Source organism: Atractosteus spatula, chromosome 18 (assembly GCF_055471065.1).
Source record: "Atractosteus spatula isolate fAtrSpa1 chromosome 18, fAtrSpa1.hap1, whole genome shotgun sequence".
Classification (NCBI taxonomy): Eukaryota; Metazoa; Chordata; class Actinopteri; order Semionotiformes; family Lepisosteidae; genus Atractosteus; species Atractosteus spatula.
In genome coordinates, this window is record NC_142723.1 from 15,316,752 (window position 1) to 15,336,280 (window position 19,529).

A 19,529-nucleotide genomic window follows, 5' to 3' on the forward strand; every position below is an offset into this window, starting at 1 on the left:
ACCAAAACCTGAATTGCTCCTTACACTTACCCTTAAATGCCAATTGGCTTTATAGGCACTGCACAAAGCAGCTGAACACACTGAGGCCAAAAGCTGAATTAAGGGGACAAGAATCTATTTCAAAAACCTAAGGGGTTTTTGCAACCAGGCCCTGCGTACTTAAGCAACAAACCTTTGCTGGATTACACTTAACCCAGCCCAACTGGACACAAGAAGGACTCCTCTGTGCTTTCTGCCAAAATGATAAAAAACAAAATGACCACAGAAACACATAAAAGAAAGCCCACAATGCCACCATGTTCCACAGCAAGAAGAAAGAAACCCCAAAAGAAAAGGGCTTCCTTTTTCTCAGTCTTCCTTGAAAAAGCCCCAAGTCCTTTGTAGGCTTGGCCATTGTCTATTTCAACGTCTTGGAAAAGCGAACGCAGGGAAATGAGCACTGGCCACATTCTGACTGCAGTTCGAAAGACTGGATAAGTCCCAGAACGCAACCACAAATAGCTGCATTTGAGAACGCAATAAAAAATGGCTTTTAATCTAACTTGTAATTACCAGTTGCTGGCTTATAATTAGGAGGTGAAAGTTAAACCTTAAGGATTTGAACGGGGGGAAGTCTAAAATCTCCCCTTAGAAGTTGAGACTGATACAAATATCCAGTGTACATTACAGTATTCACAGAGTAACTAAGTAGGGCATTTTCTGGACATTTTAATTCAAATTTCAGCGTAAAATAAAAATCCGCAAGTCATTTCAGATACAGCAAGAATCTGTATCTGAAACTGAGGCACAGAATAACTGCTCTCACTCCAGCCTCTGTCTTGGGTTCCTCAGACATTGCTCTCCTTTGAGCTCTAGGGTGATGCCCTCTCAGGCGTGATTACACTGACTGTCTGCTGTCATATGGTATTCTGTTTTTGTCCGGAGTCCGTTTTGGTTCATTTTATCCTTTTGTGGCTTAGCAATTGGAAATAAAAGTGGGGAAAGTCTTGGAGAATGAAATAAGGACAGAAAAACAGTTTGGTACACAGTGCAGTTGCATCATATTTTACCAAAGGCAGCTCGCAGAGGCAGGTACGATCTGCAGGAGGCTGTGCTGTTGTGTGATCTGGCCTTTCAAATCCATTTTCCCAGTCGCGATGTTAAAAGGGGAGATTTTATGCTTTTAAAACCAGCGTCTTTCATTCTCATACTCTTTGTAGTATCAGAAGGTCTGTGGGATCAGAGAGCTCTTTTGCTTTCTCTCATTTCTCTGTCTTTTCTCTTCGGCCCAGCGGTTTCTTGGATCTCGTTATTTTTAATTTCGACATCTTGTTAACAGATGACTTAAAGCCACTACAAAGTCGACTGAGGATCAAACATCAACAGCAAGAGTTTTATTAATTGTCTGGAGAGCCTTTCATAACATTAAACTCCAGTATTTTGCAAGCAGCCGGACAGGCGGGGGGGGGGGGGGGAGGGGGTTAGGGGTAGGAGTGTGGTTTTATGTATGCGTCATGAGTTGTGCTTCACTTTTGCCATAAATATTTACTTTAAACACTCAGTAACTTGCGCTCACATTTTGCTAAAGTAACTGCAACTGTAACTCCTATCTAAAAGCCACAGGGAAATGATTACTCACTTGTTAGAGGCTACAAAAATGCCACCAAGTCCTAGTTTGAGACCTGAAATGTATATTTGTGCAGGGATCTCTATTAAGGTTTTTTAAGTTGATTTTTTATTACATACTCATTATCTGGAAGCTCCAGCTGTGTCTTTACATCTCAGCTCACGGTTGAATGGAGGAGAGGCAGTCAGGGGGAGTGAACCAGCGCTGTCTGAATAATTCCATTTCTACCCCTAGCGGCGTTCAGCAAAATCTGTACTGCTGCCTGGGGAATCCACCCCCAACATTTTAACAGTCCTGGAAGGATACAGAGAGGGCGAAAACTAGGACTGCTGATAGCTGCAGAACGTAATGAAGACCACAAAGTAACTCATCTTCTATTATTGCACAAATAAAATCCTCAAATCCTGCACGGAGGATTTCGACAATATTAAACACGATCCTCAACGCTCAGTAAATCTTCGTGATGTATCGGCTTGAATTATGGAAAACTGCGGGAAAGAATGTCACAGCGTCATTCCAGATGCAGCCCCGGAGCCTTTTAAAAAGCCTTCAGAGGTCCCTGAAACAGCAGCTGGATTTTGGATGAGATTTCCAGCGTTTGCCTTTGAAAGGGTCAGCTCTGTTGAAAGACGACGGAGTGAGAAGAGAGGAGAGCTGTGTGTCTCTGTACTTTGAGGGATAGCAGAGAGCAGAACAGGACGGACTGTCTGTGGAATTTAGGGGGCTGAGCATTTGACCGTGAATCAAGAATAACAGGACAGCACTTCAGGCGGTATTCATACTTTATCTTGCGCTTGAGGTTTAGTCGCAAAGGCTGATAGGCTGTCAGCCGGTCAGATCAAAGAAGTGGCATGTTGGTTTGGCCCAAGCTGGCAATGAACAGACAAAGAGAAAGCTGGTTTCAGAACCTGGGGCGTCATTCTCTTATGAGAAACAAAAGTAATTTGACGACAACAAAGAGGGATTCTGGATTTTTTTTTCCTGACAAGCAGCCTTTCAGATAACTGAATCGTTCTTGAGCCCCTGCAGTCGCGTTCCAATTTTGCCAATAGCGAGGCAAACCTTTCAGCCGGGGCTGAATGAAGTCAGGTCAAGGTCAGAGCTGTTCTTCACAGAAATGCTCTAGCCTCGACGCTGCACTGCGAGTACCTGCACTTGTGGAGATGTGGCAGAACCCAGGAGCAGTACTGTGCCTGGCTGACTGTCCTCACACTGGAGCCTAACGCCTCTTAGTCAAACCTGATATCCAGCAGATTGAGGGGATCGACAGATTGAGGCGCAGAAAGAAAGACAAGAGAAGCTAGGCTACTGTGTAAAAAGAGTTGCAGGTGAAATGAGAGAGGCTGTTCTGGAACATTCAAGGTCTTTTTTTTAACACGTGAAAGAGGGGGGGTTTCACAAACCAAACTGGCAGTATTGTGATTTCTGTTATTATTATGATGCTTTTATGATCGTACATCAAAAGGACAAGATCACAGCCGGGGTAAAAAAAACTGGGGTTGGAGTATATCATTGCTCTTGTTAAAAGGAAGAAATAAAAGTGTTTGTTTTTTTTTACGGGGACGTCACGTAAAAGTAGTCAAGAGCTAGGAGCTGTTTACAAAGTCTTCTTCTGTATAGTGTTTAACTCTAGAAATATACAGAGACAAACGTTAAATATTTTGGCCACCAATTTTGAAAAGTGAACAACAAAATGTTATGCTGTTTTCAGACTCCCCCAGAATCTCACAAGAAGGATGAAAACCAGTGTAAAAAAAACTGGGTCATCAGAGTCACCCTGATGGTGAACTCGCTGCCCTTACCCAGCCTGCGTAAATAATTAAAAAAAAAGAAAACCACACCACAAACAAACAACCTGAGTCACCTGCAGGCACCACGCCTGTCAGGCCTGCACCTGACAAAGCGAGAGAAAGACAGTGACTGACATGCAGTGATTAAGTACTCTGGGGCTAATCTGCACAGCTGGGGGGGGTCTCTCATACTGTCTCATCAGTGCCCATTATAATCCATGTGTAACCCAGGGAAGTCAAAAACATGTCACAGCTCAATGACAGGTACGTTTTGTTATTTCTCGTCTGTGTTGTGCCATGACTCAGCGCAAACAGACCTTCCCATTGTCTGATTTCACAAAACTTTCCTTTTTTTAAATTATTAACGTAATTTGGAATGATCAGACTGGGGACCTTCATCTCTGACCCTGGTGAGTCCCAATCCAGCAATTGTATAGGTCATCCTAAATCTCCTATTATAGAGAGCAATACAAGTTTAAAGCAATGGAGCAATAAAGATGAAGGACATTCATTTATGTTCCAGTTGATTTCTAAATTTCTTGATTGATCACACCACCTTCTTTAGCATAGGTACATTGTTCCAGGCGTTTAGAAAGTGTAAAACCTGCTAGACTGGGGTTCACCAGAACAGGGGGTAGAGACCCTTGGATTGGACCTAGATCACCTCTTCTACTCCACCCACCTCATCTGACACAGTGCAGTCTCCCCAGTCCTAGCCTGCGTGCCTAGCGCTGACGTCACCCAGGTGACACTATAAAAGAGACACACTCTCCAACTAAATCCATCCCCAACCCAGCGGTTCAGGAAACACTGGGCGCGGTTATCCAGTGACGCAATCCAGGTTTGGATGAACAATCTCTTTATCATAGAGACCAACTTTGTAACTTTGTAATTACATGGAGATCACAGAGTGATCAGAGTGAGCTCCTCTCCTGGATCAGCCACTGAGGAGCCTGGACTTGATGAGCTCTCTAACAAGAACACAAAAAGGGACACTCACACAGAGACCTGAGCTCTTTGCACATATATTTCTGGTGACTGTCACTAATCTGCCTAGAGCAAATATACCATCTTAAAGAGGCTCCAACGTAATAGTTAAATAGATTTAACTGGTAGTGTGCGAGCAGTCCTAGGTTTGTTGGTGCATTTAATGATTTTTAGTGTTGTACAACAGAGCTCAAGTGCTCTCAGATTTCTAGAGAGCAGTCAAGTTGCCCCCAGCCCTGGGTCGAGCCAGCGCCTGTGGCTTGTGAGCTGAGTGCCAGTCGGATGGCTAACAGAGCTCTGTCTCGACAGTAGCTCGAGTCAGTCACGCGCCAGGCCTGACCAGCAGGCGGGGCTTATTCCCTCTCAAGAGGGCTGACAGCAGCTCACTGGCTGCTCCCTGATGATTACAGCTGCAATGAATCCTGACAGTCTGGGGCGCGATGCCCTTTGATGCTACTGGGCGACTCGCTGGGCTGCTGCCTGTCTGCACTGCCAGCTCTGCGGCCATCGATCTGCGCACTTGCAGTAGCAGCGTAATCTGCCAAGCAGAGGGCTGGCAGGAGAGGAGCACGGGCTCTTGTGTCTTGGTCTTCAAAGCGGCGACGGGTGGAAAACGCATTCGGCCTTTCTGATGGAGTTGGAGCACATTGCCAATTAGAGCGAAACGCCAGAAAGCAGGCTCATAATGTGCAACTCCAACCGAAAGGAATTTTAGGCCTCACAGCTGCGTCTCTGTTGACTAGATTTTCCGATTTAAAGAGGTGGTTTTTGGTTTGTTAAGAAGTGGGGCAATTTACACTTTAATGGAAAAACCACAGACAGAAATCAGAGGCAAGGGCTCGTGCTGTTAAAGAACAGCTGTGTTCAGACACAGAAGTGCTGGGCCGCACTGCGCCGGAGATTAAAACCTGTTGTACACATACTGTACTGTATATTGTGCTTGTAACTGGTGGAGACAGCCAGGCAGGAAATGGAATAGATAACAGTAACCTGATTACTACTTAGTTTATTTTAAAATCTCTTTTCACTGAAACCAGAAAAAAAAGCAATAGGCACGGCACCTCCGTCAGAGACTGATCACTCAGACACTGCGAAGTCAGCTGAAGGCAAAGCTTTACCCAGAGTGAGATTTATTACAAAGAGTGACTGATTCTATTCCAAAGCTGAATATTACATACTATTTGGCATAACAAACGCTTCCTTTACCTCAGATTTCAACAGATTACCTCTGTTCTTCAACTTGGTTCAACGCTCTTCCAAAGTATACATTTTACCCTTATTTTTTTTCAATATAACCTACAAGGGTACCTTTAATAATATTTAAAGATGTGCCTCTGTACAATAATATAGAAAGATGTATATTCTCTATACACCACGCAAATGTTTACAAATCCCCATCAAGATGCACTTTTTTCACAATGTGACAAACTCTCTGAACCTAAGCTGCCTTCACAGCTACTGGGGGCATTTTAAACCATGCAATCCATCCCTGGCCGAAATAGTCTAATAAACAGATTCCTTTTAAAACACACGGGCCGTTTTGTTTTCTTTGAAAAGAAGGATAATGTTTAACAGCTGTACCGAACAGTATTGTGTGTTTGTCCTGGTCTTGGTGTCAGGAGAAATTCCTGTGTTTGTTGGTTCAGTGTCTCAACTAACGGGGGGGCCTGCAGTTCCAGCACAGTGCAGCGCCCTGGTGTCAGTGACCCTGGGGTGTTGCTCTCTGGGTCTCAGTGCAACACTGTCGTGCATGACGAGTCCCAGCAGTCTTTCAGAGCTCAGGTACACAAGAGAGGGTTAATAAGAAACAAGGCTGAACAGTTCAAGACGCCCAACAGGATGGTCAACACAGAGGAAGACAGCACAGCTCCTCCCGGTTAACTGCTGCCCAGTCCTCCTCAAGGTACATAAAGCCCTGCTGTATTAAACATGAGGCAGACTGTGACAACACCGAATACAAAGCAAATCAGACATAATCAGGACAGTATGGGGACATCTAGCCTAAAACATCACACAAGGGGCCTGTTGGTGACACTTAGGCAGGAAGTCAATATTTATACCGTGGCATGGATGTATTTTGAGAAATCTGGACTACGCCCTTCTCTTTAGGCATGCTCATTTGTCTACAGCAAGTAGACAAATGTACAGTCCAAAACCCCTGACATACTGGACTGGGTGAGTTTCCAGTTATGACTCTGCTGTGCAGTCCCTGTAGACGTATTCATTTCAAGAAAAGGAAAATAAACCAGTTGATGTCCACTATTTTTCATCATTGACCTGATCCTGCAGATTTCTTCCAGTGAGAGCACATCCTTGATGCTCTTACAACTGGTGGGGGGGTTTGTGATCAGATTTCACACAGCAGTCCCCTCCTCTGTGATCTGTGTGCCGGCTGGATGCAGACCAACCGCATCATCAGCACGGCAGCCCTGCTTTTCATCAGAAGCCCTTCCGTTTACTGCACATGCGTGTTCAGGTCTGCTGCTGCATTTTCCAAAGCTCAAGTACGTTTTCAAAACTGCCATGCCCTTATTCTTATTTCTCATCACAGCTGCTATCAATGAAAATGTCATCACTCTTCGTGTGGCTGTATGCACGGTCTGCAGTTCAACAGCAGCATGGCCCCCTCTGTGTATGTATAAACTGACAAAACTGGAAGCAGTATTTCTTTAAAGGAAGCACTTCACTTGATAGGTCGGATAAGCAGCTCAAATACCAGAACAGTGCCACCTGCAGGCTGCAAAGTATACATACTACCGAAATGGTCTTTGGCTTCTAATGGCAGGACACAGCAAGAACACAGCTAACCCAACCATGAAGGAATGCTTGCAAATCAATTGTTAAAAAAAAATCCTTTTCTTTAAATTTGTTTTAATTGCGCCTTACAGGACCACATTCAAATTTTTTTTATTGCTCGAAGGAGAATACAATTACAGAAATTACTTCATCTCTGAGGCTGGTTTTGGAAAGCAATTTGGCAAATGTAAATGCCCAGACTCATCAAGATGATTCCTTTTAAGCTTATTACTGCAGTTTAGTATTAGTAAGAGTAACATTTGCATGCAGAAAGAAAACAAATTACAGGTCATAAAATGTGTATGTTGTGGACAAAACATACTGATACAGCGTGATCCTGAAAATGAATTCACTTTTTACTGTAATGCGCTTTTTTACAAAGTTTTACTTGATGATACTTTATTAAACTGATCATCTTTCTCCTTATTACCCAACATCCGTGCAAGAATGTAAAACAAGCAGATTAGTCACCCAGAAGTCAGAAATCTTGTAGGAAGCCAGGTTAAAGGAGTAGCTGTTAAATGTCTGAAGGAGGACTCTTATTCACATTGTTAATTGCCCTTCTCACTCTGCCCTGGGGCTCCTATTGTGTGTGAGTGGCGGGAGCACAGCTGTGTTAATCTCGAGGTGGAGTTCTTTGTCTTGTGTTCTTTCCGCAGTTGAGCTGCACTTGTGGATAAAAGTACTGAATTGACAGCACCCGTGATCCTCTCACCCTTCCTTTCCAGCACACATTGTCTTCACCCCTTCCTGTAAGAACACTTCAGCGTAAACCCAGCCCAAGAACACAGGGTTCCAGTCACGCTGACCGAACAACATGGGATGAAGAAACGTCCTGTTGTAAGGTCTCATACAGGTCACGCGCTGGTGAAGTGCAATGCAGCAAAAGCAGGGCAGGACTAAAGGCATCCAAAACCGCGCAGGAAAGCGCCCAAGTTCTGGTGAACTCAGGCCTGCGTTCATTTAAAAACTTTCCGTGAAATTACGAATACACATAGCTTGCCCCCTTCTTCTCTTTCCACACGGTTCTGGGCAGATGCTGAGAAGTGTTTCTGCCAACATTTTTACTGCTAGCTAAACACAAACAAGCTCCCAGAGGAGTCCCCAGCTTGAGTTAATAAATCCAGCCTTTCATGTTACCCGTCTCTCGCAAGGCAGGGTCACTGTAGTTACGAGGTGTCTATGTGTCTAGCTACTACAGCAGATGTGTCTACAATCACATTAGATGATGATCATTAAGATTATTATCATTATTCATTTGCTAAGCAGAACTCCCTATTCTGAGCACATTATACTATGAAATAATTTACACAGGGTGCATACTGTACAACAAAACCACCAGTTTAAGCAGAGGTGCTGTGATTTGAGGTTAGCTATATGGATAAAATCTCAGTCCTCTATGAAAACAAAGACTGCGTGTTTAGCTCCACTTGCCTTGACACGTTGCTGTGACTGTCCTGTTGTAATCTAGGATGTCATACAATGTCTGTGTCTGGTTTCCGTTCCATCTAGAAGTACTTGTTTCGTTGATTGGGCTGAATGATTCATTAACTAGAAGAAAAGAAACACTTGTATCGAAGCATTAGAGATCATTTATAGTGACTGCATCTTGGATCAAGTCCTTCTCCTCAACTCGTCAACTTCAAAATATAGGGATATACAGTATATATCTTTCGTTCACAGAGCTTTTCACTTGGAACAGTACAACTGAGTGACTCAGCAAAGACCACCATTTAATAAGTGCTGAAGGGGACAGATGCTCTGTGCCACTTAGCACATTAGAAGGTTTTCACAAGGGGATATTTTGGTCAAAGACTAAGCTTTTACAGAATTCTTGTTTAACTTGAAGAACATATACTGGTGGCACATTAAACAGAACAATAAATGCTTCAAAGAAATATGCTGCTGAAGAAGGGAGTGTTTTGTCTAATGCACTTTGTGGTAAGACCACCTAGAACTAGACATGCAATAAAAAGTGCCACTTTCAGGGTTGTGTAACAGAATGCAGTAGTAACTCTGAATAGACCCATTTTTTAAAAAAATAAGATGGATAGGTGCTTGGCCCATAAAGGGACAATTGTACAGTTCTTTCCTTGAAAAAAAAGATTAAGCTCCATAACTTTTAACTACTGAAAACAGACTGCTGACACAAAAGAATCGTTCAAGAGCTCAGAGCGTTGTGACTGCGCGGACGGGGCCTGGAGCCACTGTTTGGGCCTAGTTAAGGTCATGCCGCACGACCCCCCCCCCGCTGCACCAGCAGCTGGGCCCGAGGCCCGGCCCAGGACACACCCAGACCCTCCTGATTGATGAAGCCCGAAAAGCCCGGGCTGCCGGTGACGCAGATCCGTGCAGAAAGACCCACTGCATGCGAAGTCGCACGTGCAGTTCAGGAGAGCAGACAGGTCGTCTCTGCTTTAACAAGAATCCTGTTCACCCCCCACCCCCCTTCCTTGCCTCTCTACAGCTGGCTACAGGACTCCCTCCCCATCTCCCCCGGCCTGCCCTCTCTTCCTCCACTCGCCTTTAATTAGCTGCTGTAAAACTTAATCTCCTCAGCAGCGCCAGGGTCGCCTGCTCCAGGCTAATCTGCATCAGCCCCTTTTATTCTCCTCTCAGGCAGGGGGAATTAGCGCAAATCTCTCTGTAACGAGATCACAGTGGTCAGGGCATCCGGCATTATTGCGTGGCCTAGATGAAATGCGCTGCAGTCCCGCAGAAATACCTCTGCTGGCTTTTTCTCACAAACTAGTCTTGGTTCAGTTCACTTTTTTAACCGAGGTTTTTCGCCCAAAGCGAGGGAAGCCGACTTGAAATTTCACCAGTTAACCTGCAGCACATGTGTAAGGAGCACCTAAAAGCACATATAACTCCATAGCAAAAGATGCTAAGTGAGTGTATTAAACCATAGCTTCTCCCACACTATATAGAACAGCAGTTTGATTATAAACACCGATTGCATCATCTGGTAGATCCTTAGTTCATTTCTCGCTTTGGTTAAAAAAAACAAGAAATCACTGCTGATGTTTTAACAGCAGGTAGCGGATGAGGAAGGGGTTAATTAATTGAAGAAGCATCGAGCTCCTGGGTTGTCTTTGCGTAGTTCTGGAAGAATCGCTGTTGCTTGACTTGAAAAGTCACCAACGGTCACGGAAGAGCAAGAAAAACCGGTAGGCCGGAGCCGTGGCCGCGTACAGCGATGTCTAGGTGGTGCGTCAGGCAGGAACGAGGAAGAAACGACTCGATTTGTCTAAACAAAATGCTTTTACCGACAGGAGAGAAGCACGACTCATAGTCCTCCTTCTTCATTCTTGAGAAAAACACGCTACCAAACCTTTGGCCACCCGGAAAGTCGGGGCGAGAGAAGGTCCCAAAGACGATTGCTTACGTTGTTGATAGCTTCAACAACGAGCAATCATTTCACATTTTTTTGCAGTCTTATGCACTTCTAACTTCTCCAGAATAGTCTCAGACATAACTGTCTGGAAGAAGACCTCTTGCAGGAATGGCTATAGCAAGTCTGAGTGGCTATGTGGTTACTCTGCTGTCCCTTCACCTTCAGCTTCAGGAGCGAACGCTGAACTCTTCCGTTCCCCGAGCTTCTGAAAAAGCAGACCTCGGGTGTGAGGAAGCTCAGCTCTCCTTTCTTCTAGCTGTTTGCTACCAATCTTGTTTAGTCTGTCCATCAGCGTTTCGGAAGAAGGAAGGGAAAGCAACAGTAAAAGGGTTTTCGCAGTGAGTGAAGCTGGAGAAAGAAGGCAGGAAAAGTGCAAAGGAAGACAAAAACGGAGTGAAATCATGCAGTGCTCTTTCATTGTGCCGGCCAGGCGTTGTTCCAGATGTAATAGAACCGCATGGGGCATGTAGGGGGATCTGACTTCTGTCAGGAAATCAGTGCAAACTTCTCAATTACACACAGATTGTGTATCTCAAACGTGCAAGACAGGGCAAGTGGGTGTGTACGCGTGTGTGCGAGTGCGAGTGTGTGTGATGAAGATGGCTTGAAGCAACGTGTTCCTAAACTAGAGAGGGACTGATTGCATCTGGGGAAAAACAAATAAATTTCAGATTCATGACTACAGGCACTTGCAATGCAGAACACATGCAAACCACTGCAATCGGTGTTGTCAAACACTTCACTAGAACACAGCTTTTTAATTGCACCTGTGTGTACACACTGCAGGTGAGCGCAGTCAGTCACAGAAAACAGACTGGAAGTGCTCCGGGCACATCTGTTCAGTGTGCCAGCCTGTCTGTTTCGACTTGTGAATGGTGGGCAAAGGACATGTGCAGAAATTCGAAGAAAAAAAAACCCATTTGTTTTATTCTATAAACTACCCCTCCTTTTTTGAAACCTGCAGTCAATAACACAGCATGAAGCGTTAAGGCTGCACATCAACATCTACCTTTTGAAAGAAGAAATAACAGTAGCTTGCATTACGATCTATTTTCAGTGTCTCCCAGCAAGGCGCAGATGCAGAATCAAGAAACGAGCTCCAGTTCCTAACATTAACCAACTGGCAGCTAAATTCAATAGTGGCTTGTTTGTTCATAAGATACAGTATGTACAGTAAGATGTCGGCACAATGTCTATGCAATAGGACAGAACTGCATATTTATGTTGAGGCTTCATTTACATCTCCTAGACAATGTAGGGAAGTGATGAAAAAGGCAAACAGAATGCTGGGCTATACAGCTCAAGGCATAGAATTTAAATCAAGGGATAATACTCTAGGAAGGCCCAATTTTGAATAGTGTGTACAGTTTTGGTCACCATGTTATAGAAAACATACTGCTGCTCTGGAATCAGTTCAGAAAAGAGCAACCAGATATATTCCCGGGGCTTATGAGAATGTCCCACACTGACAGGCTGAAGGAATCGAACCTTTTCAGCCTTGAGAAGAGAAGACTATGAGGGCAACTGATACAAGTATTCAAAATCGAGAAAGCCAACCAGAGGAAACTACGCAGAAGTGCATTTACAACCAAGAACAAAGAGGCAGTACTTTACACAAAGGGTTGTGGGAGTCTGCAACAAGCTACTCGGCTGTATTGCTGAAGCCGATACCCTGGGCTTTTGCAAGAAACAGCAGGATGAGACCCCAGGATCGATCAGCTCCCAAAAATGGGCTAGTTCTGCCGATTGGCCTTTGTTCTTACCCATACCCAGGAGGGAGCAGGAATACTTTGCACTGTCTCGATCTGGCTAACGAAATTCCGAACGCCTCCTTGACTCCAGGCCAGACGCCACCCGAGCGAGCGGCAGTCCCACATTCTCGAGAAGCGAGGGGGCGGGCCTCAGGCACCACGCGACCGTGGTGCCTCCCGCCACCCCGGACGCAAGCGTGCGGAGAGCGGCACGCGTGACAGAGAGAGGGACATTCTCCGCAATCACACGGCTATGAAAGGAACTGCCGGCACGCGTTCGCAGGGTGGGACTCGGCGGGGACGGTTACTGAGTTCACCGAAACTGAGTTACCGTTCCCTCCCACTGCACTACACAGCACAGACCGTATAGGAACATTACTTAGAATAAGTAAAAGTATAAAACACAACTCTAATAAGAAACACCCTGTAGGATTCTGGCCTTTTCATGAGCCAGGTGAATTATGGGATAGTTGCACATCAATTATCTCGGACTGCTTGGTAAAGCAAGATGGCGGAATATTTTAAATAGGGTTAAGCTTAGTGCATGTAAAAGGAATCTCATTTCTAATCCAGTGCAAACACCTGCTCTGGAGTATGACATAATACTAAAAGGCAAGTGGGAGTTTATTCAGTGACATTTCCTTGTATCGTCACGCTGCTAAAACTCTTCACGTCAGCTGAGAAAGTGGGCACTCGGGACTAAGCATCTCAGATTCAGATTAAATGAAAGGTAGTTCATTTGTAACGTAGAGGAAGGTTAGTTTGTTATATCACTCCTACAAAGGTAGTGAAAAACCTCCTAGGTGTGCATGACAGGCAGGCAGAGAAGGAAAGGAGATCTAAGGGCTGGCTGGCTCACCTGGCTGGGCGTCAGTGGCAGAACAGGTACTCGGCCCCTCCCACACCGCAGGCAAGCGAGGGCAGCGCAGAGACAGGTGCCGCTGGGCCTGTGCCAGCTGACACACCATGCATGAGGAACCACCGCCCCCGTGCCTGGGCACAGACCAGGCCACCCACCTTGCCAGGCTGCCTGTGGAGGCATCCCACACACCCATCAGCCCTGCGTCAGTCACCACGTCAGCCCCCCGCAGCACAGCACGGAGCGCCGACTTTGTCAACAAAGCCAGGGAAATGAGACACTTTTTAAGTTTTTTAATTGGGCACTTTCCTGCGTGGTTTCGTATACCTGCTCCGCTTTCACTGTGTAATGCACTTCATCCGTGTATTCAAACGTTGTAAGGAATCCTCACCTTTTAATTTTTTCCCCATGAGTGATACTGCTTTTTTAGCTACCCGTGGTGTGATATAGCTGTAGTTTTTTTTTTAATGATGGTGATTTTTTTTCCCCCTCTCTCCTGCTATCGCAATGTTCACCTGCAAAGAAAGACGCTAATCTAAGCCTGTTTGGTTCCGCGCACAACGCTACCTTCGAGGTTGGAGCTGGCAGACAGGTTAGGGAAGGGAAACCAGTGTTATCTCTCAGTCCCGCTGTTGCCAGTGATCCTCCAGCTTCTCCTGTCCTCAACTCCTTGACTGGAGAGCAAAGATTTCGGTTTCTGTAAGTCGACCACTCGAGACCCAGACCGTTGAATTATTGTGCACCCCTAACAACTGTAAGGTGCAACACAACGGCACTTAACACATTTTCTTTTGCTCTAGTGTAAAATTTTGAACCATAAAAGAAATGCTTCTTAATTTTCCCAAATGACGTGCAGACTTTGAAAATTCCAAGCCATGAGCAAAACAATATTGTGGCTGCATGGATATCTTCTACACCAAGGCTCTGTGACTGTGCAGTGACTCCAGTGATTTTTTCATTATTAGACTGTTCAATACCATATCAGATACGCTGTTAGTTTTCACTTTAAAGGTAAATGTTTTTCTGAAAAGGGCGACACATCAGAAGCCCGTATTAAGATGATTCGGAATACAATAAGTGTTGGCAGGTACATGTCGATGCTCATCGGACTCACAAAGCAAAACCTGTGGGCTTTCTTCACAGCCAGAGCAGTATGTGGCGTGATGGGTACCTGGTTTTCCACACAGTGCATTAAACCAAACACTGTTACACATCAAAAGAGAAAAAAAAACGATCAAACCAGTGCTGGTTTTGGACTTCTGTGGCACAGACAGCTACAGCTTTTCTTTTTAGACCTCATAAATAATACCACAAATGTGAAAAATCTAAAGAACCTGATTGCTCTTCTAAAATACTCCAAGAACAGCTGGAGTCTATCAGAAATCCTCTGCTAAACAGGGGCCTGGTGCATCTTAACTTTGGACCACTACAGCTGACTTGACAACACCAAAAAGCACAACACCATGCTTTTAAACTGCAGGACCATTTAACACCTTTTTGAAAAGGCAGTGAAGTTTAGCAATTACAGTTTAATTGCTTTAACAAGAGGAGATAGTCTAAACTGACACAGACCTCACTAGAACAGATGGTAGCTGGTTACAGGCACCGAGAATGGTTATGGTTCTGTTAAATTTGTCAACCCTTTAAACTCAGCAATCAAGCTATTTCATGGCTTCTTACTTCCTGGTTAAAAAAGGTTTTGAAAAGTGCCTTTCTCCTGTCACCGAGTGCAGTTTAAATTATGCCCCAGAGTGACTCAGCCTTGATTAACACACAAATCCTGGATCTGTCTCTGCCTATTGTAGGGGGATAGATCACTGTGAAATAGCTGTAACTAAATATTTGAAAACCTGTGCCAAAATTACTGCTATCTTCTTATTGATTAATGCAATGATTTAAAAAGTTTAAACACAGTCCTCACATGACCCCTGAACAACATAAAAACTCACTCGATCTAGTGCTCACTGGCACAAAGATGATTAACCAAGAAATAGTCCAGTTTTACAAAGGGATGACTTAGCTTTAGTGCAACAAACTTTGTATTTTTTCCAAAAGAGATGACATGACATGACCCCAGACAAAGGTAGGCCATTTTTCTTAGCTTTCTGCTTCAGCTGTCACACTGCTTCTTGATTACCAAAAGCAAAGGCAAACCTGTCATGCCATAAATCCAAAATAAGGAGTGTTTCAAGAAGAAATATTCTCCCTGGGCATTTACAATACATCACGGGCTGACTTTGAAGCTCGCACCCGCATTACAACTTCCTCTTTGTTCCTGTAACTTTCAAGCTCATAAGTGATGAGTTATCTGTTTGTGTCATGGCTGTTAATGAATTATATCAGTTTAGGTAGGAAGGACAAACTGCATTTTCTGCTACTAACAAGAAAAAAGCTGCTATCTCCAGTAGCTATACAATTTACATTCTGAAAGGTTTCCCTTTCCCTTACAGCTTCTGTGGTTTCACTTGAATTTTATTGCAGGTTTGGGTTCAGTGCTTATGTCTTTTAAAATGAAACTATGGAGAACAGAACCTTTACTTGGTGGTGGTGAATTTTGTTGGAGGGGAGTTCAATGAGGTGGCCAGGGGACTAAAGTCCACCTCCCCCAGCTTCTTCCTCACTCTCTCGCTCCGCCTGTCAGGACACTGCGGTTTATGTGTTTGTGCTGCCATGGTGATGGATAGATGTGGTGCATTGTGGGTAACAAAAGCCAGCTGTGGGCCAGGAAGGTGATGACAGAGAAGATGAGAAACATGGAGTTCTGTTACATCTCACTGTTGGGGTGGCTTATGAAATGTGAAGAATGTGGAGGGTAACCGAACATTGGACTCGCATCCCGCAAAAATGACCTTCAGTTCATCGATGGATTTCGGCTAGTTAATGGTCGGAGCTAGTTTTTCAGGCTAGTTTTGGAGTCCCATTACACCACAGCATGGTAGGGCAGGGCAGAGTAACACAGACTGAGGTTTTTGGGAGGGAAACAGTGGTAGCCTACAGTGTTGCTGTCTGAAGTACACGTTTTGGTTCTCATCTCGACTGATTTTCTGCATTGTGGTAAAGTCGAGATGCACTCTGTGATGGAAGGGATTGACATAGACAAACTCGCCTGAATTAATATTTCTGCTTCTTTCTTTTGGATTGTTTACTGTATTGGCTAGTAGAAGGCCAAGCAAAAAGGCTTTAAGACGGCACGCAAACCTTTCTTCTCGCAGGACTCATGTGAAGCACACTCCTGCACAGTCCATCTCTCATTAACCTCCTGACACGACGGGGAGGCTTCCAGAAAACAAACAAGGCGCTGCAAGCTGGCGAAATTCCAAACCGAGGAGAGAAAAAGGAAACAAAACTGAAAACGTCCGCTGCCCCCCCCTCCGGAGATAAACAGGGAGAGGGAGCGCTGCTGCCGAGGGCGTCCCGAAAGCCGAAAAAGAAACTGGAAGCAGTGAGCCTGGGTTTCTAGCTGTGCCTGGACTGCTGTGGCCTGCGTGTACCCCATCTGCACATTCCTGCCCCCAGCACTCATCCCCCCTCCGCGGCCCTACCTGCGGCCTCCTCTTGAAGATAAAGGCTCTTCACATCGCTTTTCTGATTCGCTAATTGCCCCAGCTCGCTTGAGCTGATGAAAGCCAATCAGCGCTGCTTCTGTGGTGGGGGGTGGGGGAATTAGCTTCTCCTTTCTTTTTCCTCCCCTCCTGAAAACAGACAGCACTCTCTTTTCTTCCGAATTTGTTGCCGGAATGTGTCAGGAAAAGCTGCTCTCCACGTTAGAAAAAAAAAAGCACGGACAAAATAACATAGCACTGCGTTTTACTGTTGTGCTCGAGCTTTTACGGGCCTTTGACATCTGTGTTGTTCACAATATTACTGGGGGAACTTTGTTTCCACAGCAGTGAAATACAATTATTAATAAAATCACTTGCGACACAGTCCTACGCTTTTTTAAAGAGCTTCTTCTTTACACCCCTGATTATTGACAGGGTATCAGGCTGTATTCTATAAACTCCTTCATACTGTTTCAGAACTGTGTATGATGTAGTAATGCACTGAATCACCTTGAACGTCATGAACAATTGATTAGAAACAATCAGCCTAAAAGGCGAGATTCCGATTCAGTTTATAGAAAAGTATGTTTCTGACTTTATTCGTGCAGATATGGCTAGAACAATTCTCTTTACTGTGTACATGTACTCTCAGGCATAAGCTGCTAGCAACCAGGGACATTCCATTCATATAATGTGCAGCCTAACTCTTCCATTTACCAAAGCAGAAGCTAGACAGACAGGGCACCACTGTATGTAATCCTGAGACTGATTGACTCGTCAGAAGCATCTCCAAGACCATGCTGCTAAAACAACGTCGAAAAATCAAACAGCTCTGGTAGCATGCATTGCATAAGGCAATCTGCAGTAACTTCCGATGGCATAAGTCCAGCAGTCCCACTAATCAAGCCACTGCCTACTGAGGCTCCCTCATTCTTCCAGCTCCAGCCACCCCTGCAAACCCAGGCTGTTATCACAACATCTCAGCAGACGCAATGCCAGACTAAACTGCTGCGAGGTTTCTTGTTTTGTTTTTCTACACATTTGATGTGCAGGAGATGTTTGGATGAGGTCATTTAGAGTGAGTCAGCTGGAACGGAGAAACTTTGACAAAACTCAACTCTTGGCAAAGCAGCCCTCTTGTTCTTTGTGTCTCATTTTTTATTAGGAAGACAAGGATCTTGTGTGCATTGGTATAGCTCTCCTTGCCCAAAGCTGCAGTTTGGAATAGACTGAGTCTCCTTAGTGTGGTCCTCCTGTCCTCTGTGCAAGAGCTATTGAGAAAAGAAAGGGCTCAGGTTGGGGATAGGAGCCAGAATAAGGAGCTCAGGTTGGGGACAGGAGCAAGAATAAGGGGCTCAGGTTGGCGGGGATAGTGGACACAGGCAGTACCTACCAGAATCCTACCTAAAGGAAAGAGAGTACCCTCTCCCTCTCTCACCTCCCTTCTGCCTCCCTCTCTACCGTCTTGTTTTTCTCTCTTTTTAAAAGCACTCTTCCTTGGCGTGGCTGAAAAACGTTGCCCTGAGCCTCCTGGTTTCCCATAACCTCTCTTCTGGTCAGGGTTCCATCTTCAAGTATCTGTCGCTCTCAAAACACTAACGTGTTTGCAAACAGGATGTCAAAGGGTTAAGGTAAAAAACAACATAGATATAATGGTATGGGTTTCTCAGAAGACATGAATGCAAAAAAATAAACGAGAATTAGATCTCCTTCCTGAGTTACTACAAAGAAAATGTATAGAATTCTTAATTGTTAGACTCAAAACCTCTTTTAAAAATCGTAATTGCTTTTCACTTTTGGATTCTTGGTCCTGCAGGTTTCATAACAGAATGCCAAGACAACACTCCAGAAATAAATTCTAAAAACAGAACATATTTGGATTTAAAAATAAAAGAAAAAAATCACAATAGAACTTGCCGATGAAAGAAATAAGCTCCATTTTCCAATAGCAATATCTGCGTTTTGGCTAGTGTCTTCAAACACAGCGTTAATGTTGAGGTATGGTGAATTGTATGGTGTTTGGTATATTGGTGCTCTTGCTATAGTGATGATGAGTGAATGATCTTGGAGAGCATGACTGACTTTAATGTTCCCTATCTTTACCTGCCTGGTGTTTTACTTCCCAAGCAGCAGGCTTTTAGTTTTCAGACTGTGCATAAATCCATACCACGAGGTCTGGTGAGTCAGGTAAAAGCCATTATGATGAGGAGAGTCATGCTGGCATGTTAAATTCAAGTACATTTCCTGTAAGTTCTCTAGGGAACAGGCAGTTGCAGGTCCTCCGATTGCTGGGCTAGAAAGGGTTAGTTTTGCAGAGACCTGGAAGCTCTTCAATTGGTTTCAAGTGCATCAATGAAGCACCTCTTGGTGCAGTATAGGTGAAACACCTCATACCTCACTGGAGATGTCTTCCCTCTCTAACCCTGCGCACACTTTGGAATCCCAGGATGATTTAACCCCCAGAGTGTTTGGGGATGAACTGCATGGAGAGGGCAGGGATGTCAAAGGGCTATACCAGCCTCTGAACTCTGGGAAACGGATCCAAAACACGGCCAAGCGCCACTTCCATTTTCAAAAGCCTGTGCTTGTGATTTGTTGAGATCACATCCGTGCTCTTGAGACTGCTTTTTTTAGTCTTATGTCAACATCTTCAGGGTGGATCATAATCTGGAAGGCAGCAAATATTTAGCCCATTAATATAGGTTAGGTTCTGACTGACATTAGGATTTTTAGTCTTTGACTGTAATATGTCTTGGTTTGTTAATATTTTGTGCCTGGTGTGAGTGTAAACCACATGCATG

At 44.6% G+C, this 19,529-nt stretch overlaps 2 protein-coding genes across 3 annotated transcripts in view; one reads left to right on the top strand and one right to left on the bottom strand.

The window, feature by feature from the left end:
* coro7 (coronin 7) overlaps window positions 1-19,529 on the bottom strand; it is a 190,304-nt gene that overhangs the window by 64,244 nt on the left and 106,531 nt on the right. The gene's annotated exons all lie outside the window — the stretch shown is intronic.
* The window catches only part of vasnb (vasorin b), a 37,020-nt gene that overhangs the window by 9,422 nt on the left and 8,069 nt on the right, over window positions 1-19,529 (top strand). The window lies entirely within an intron of this gene.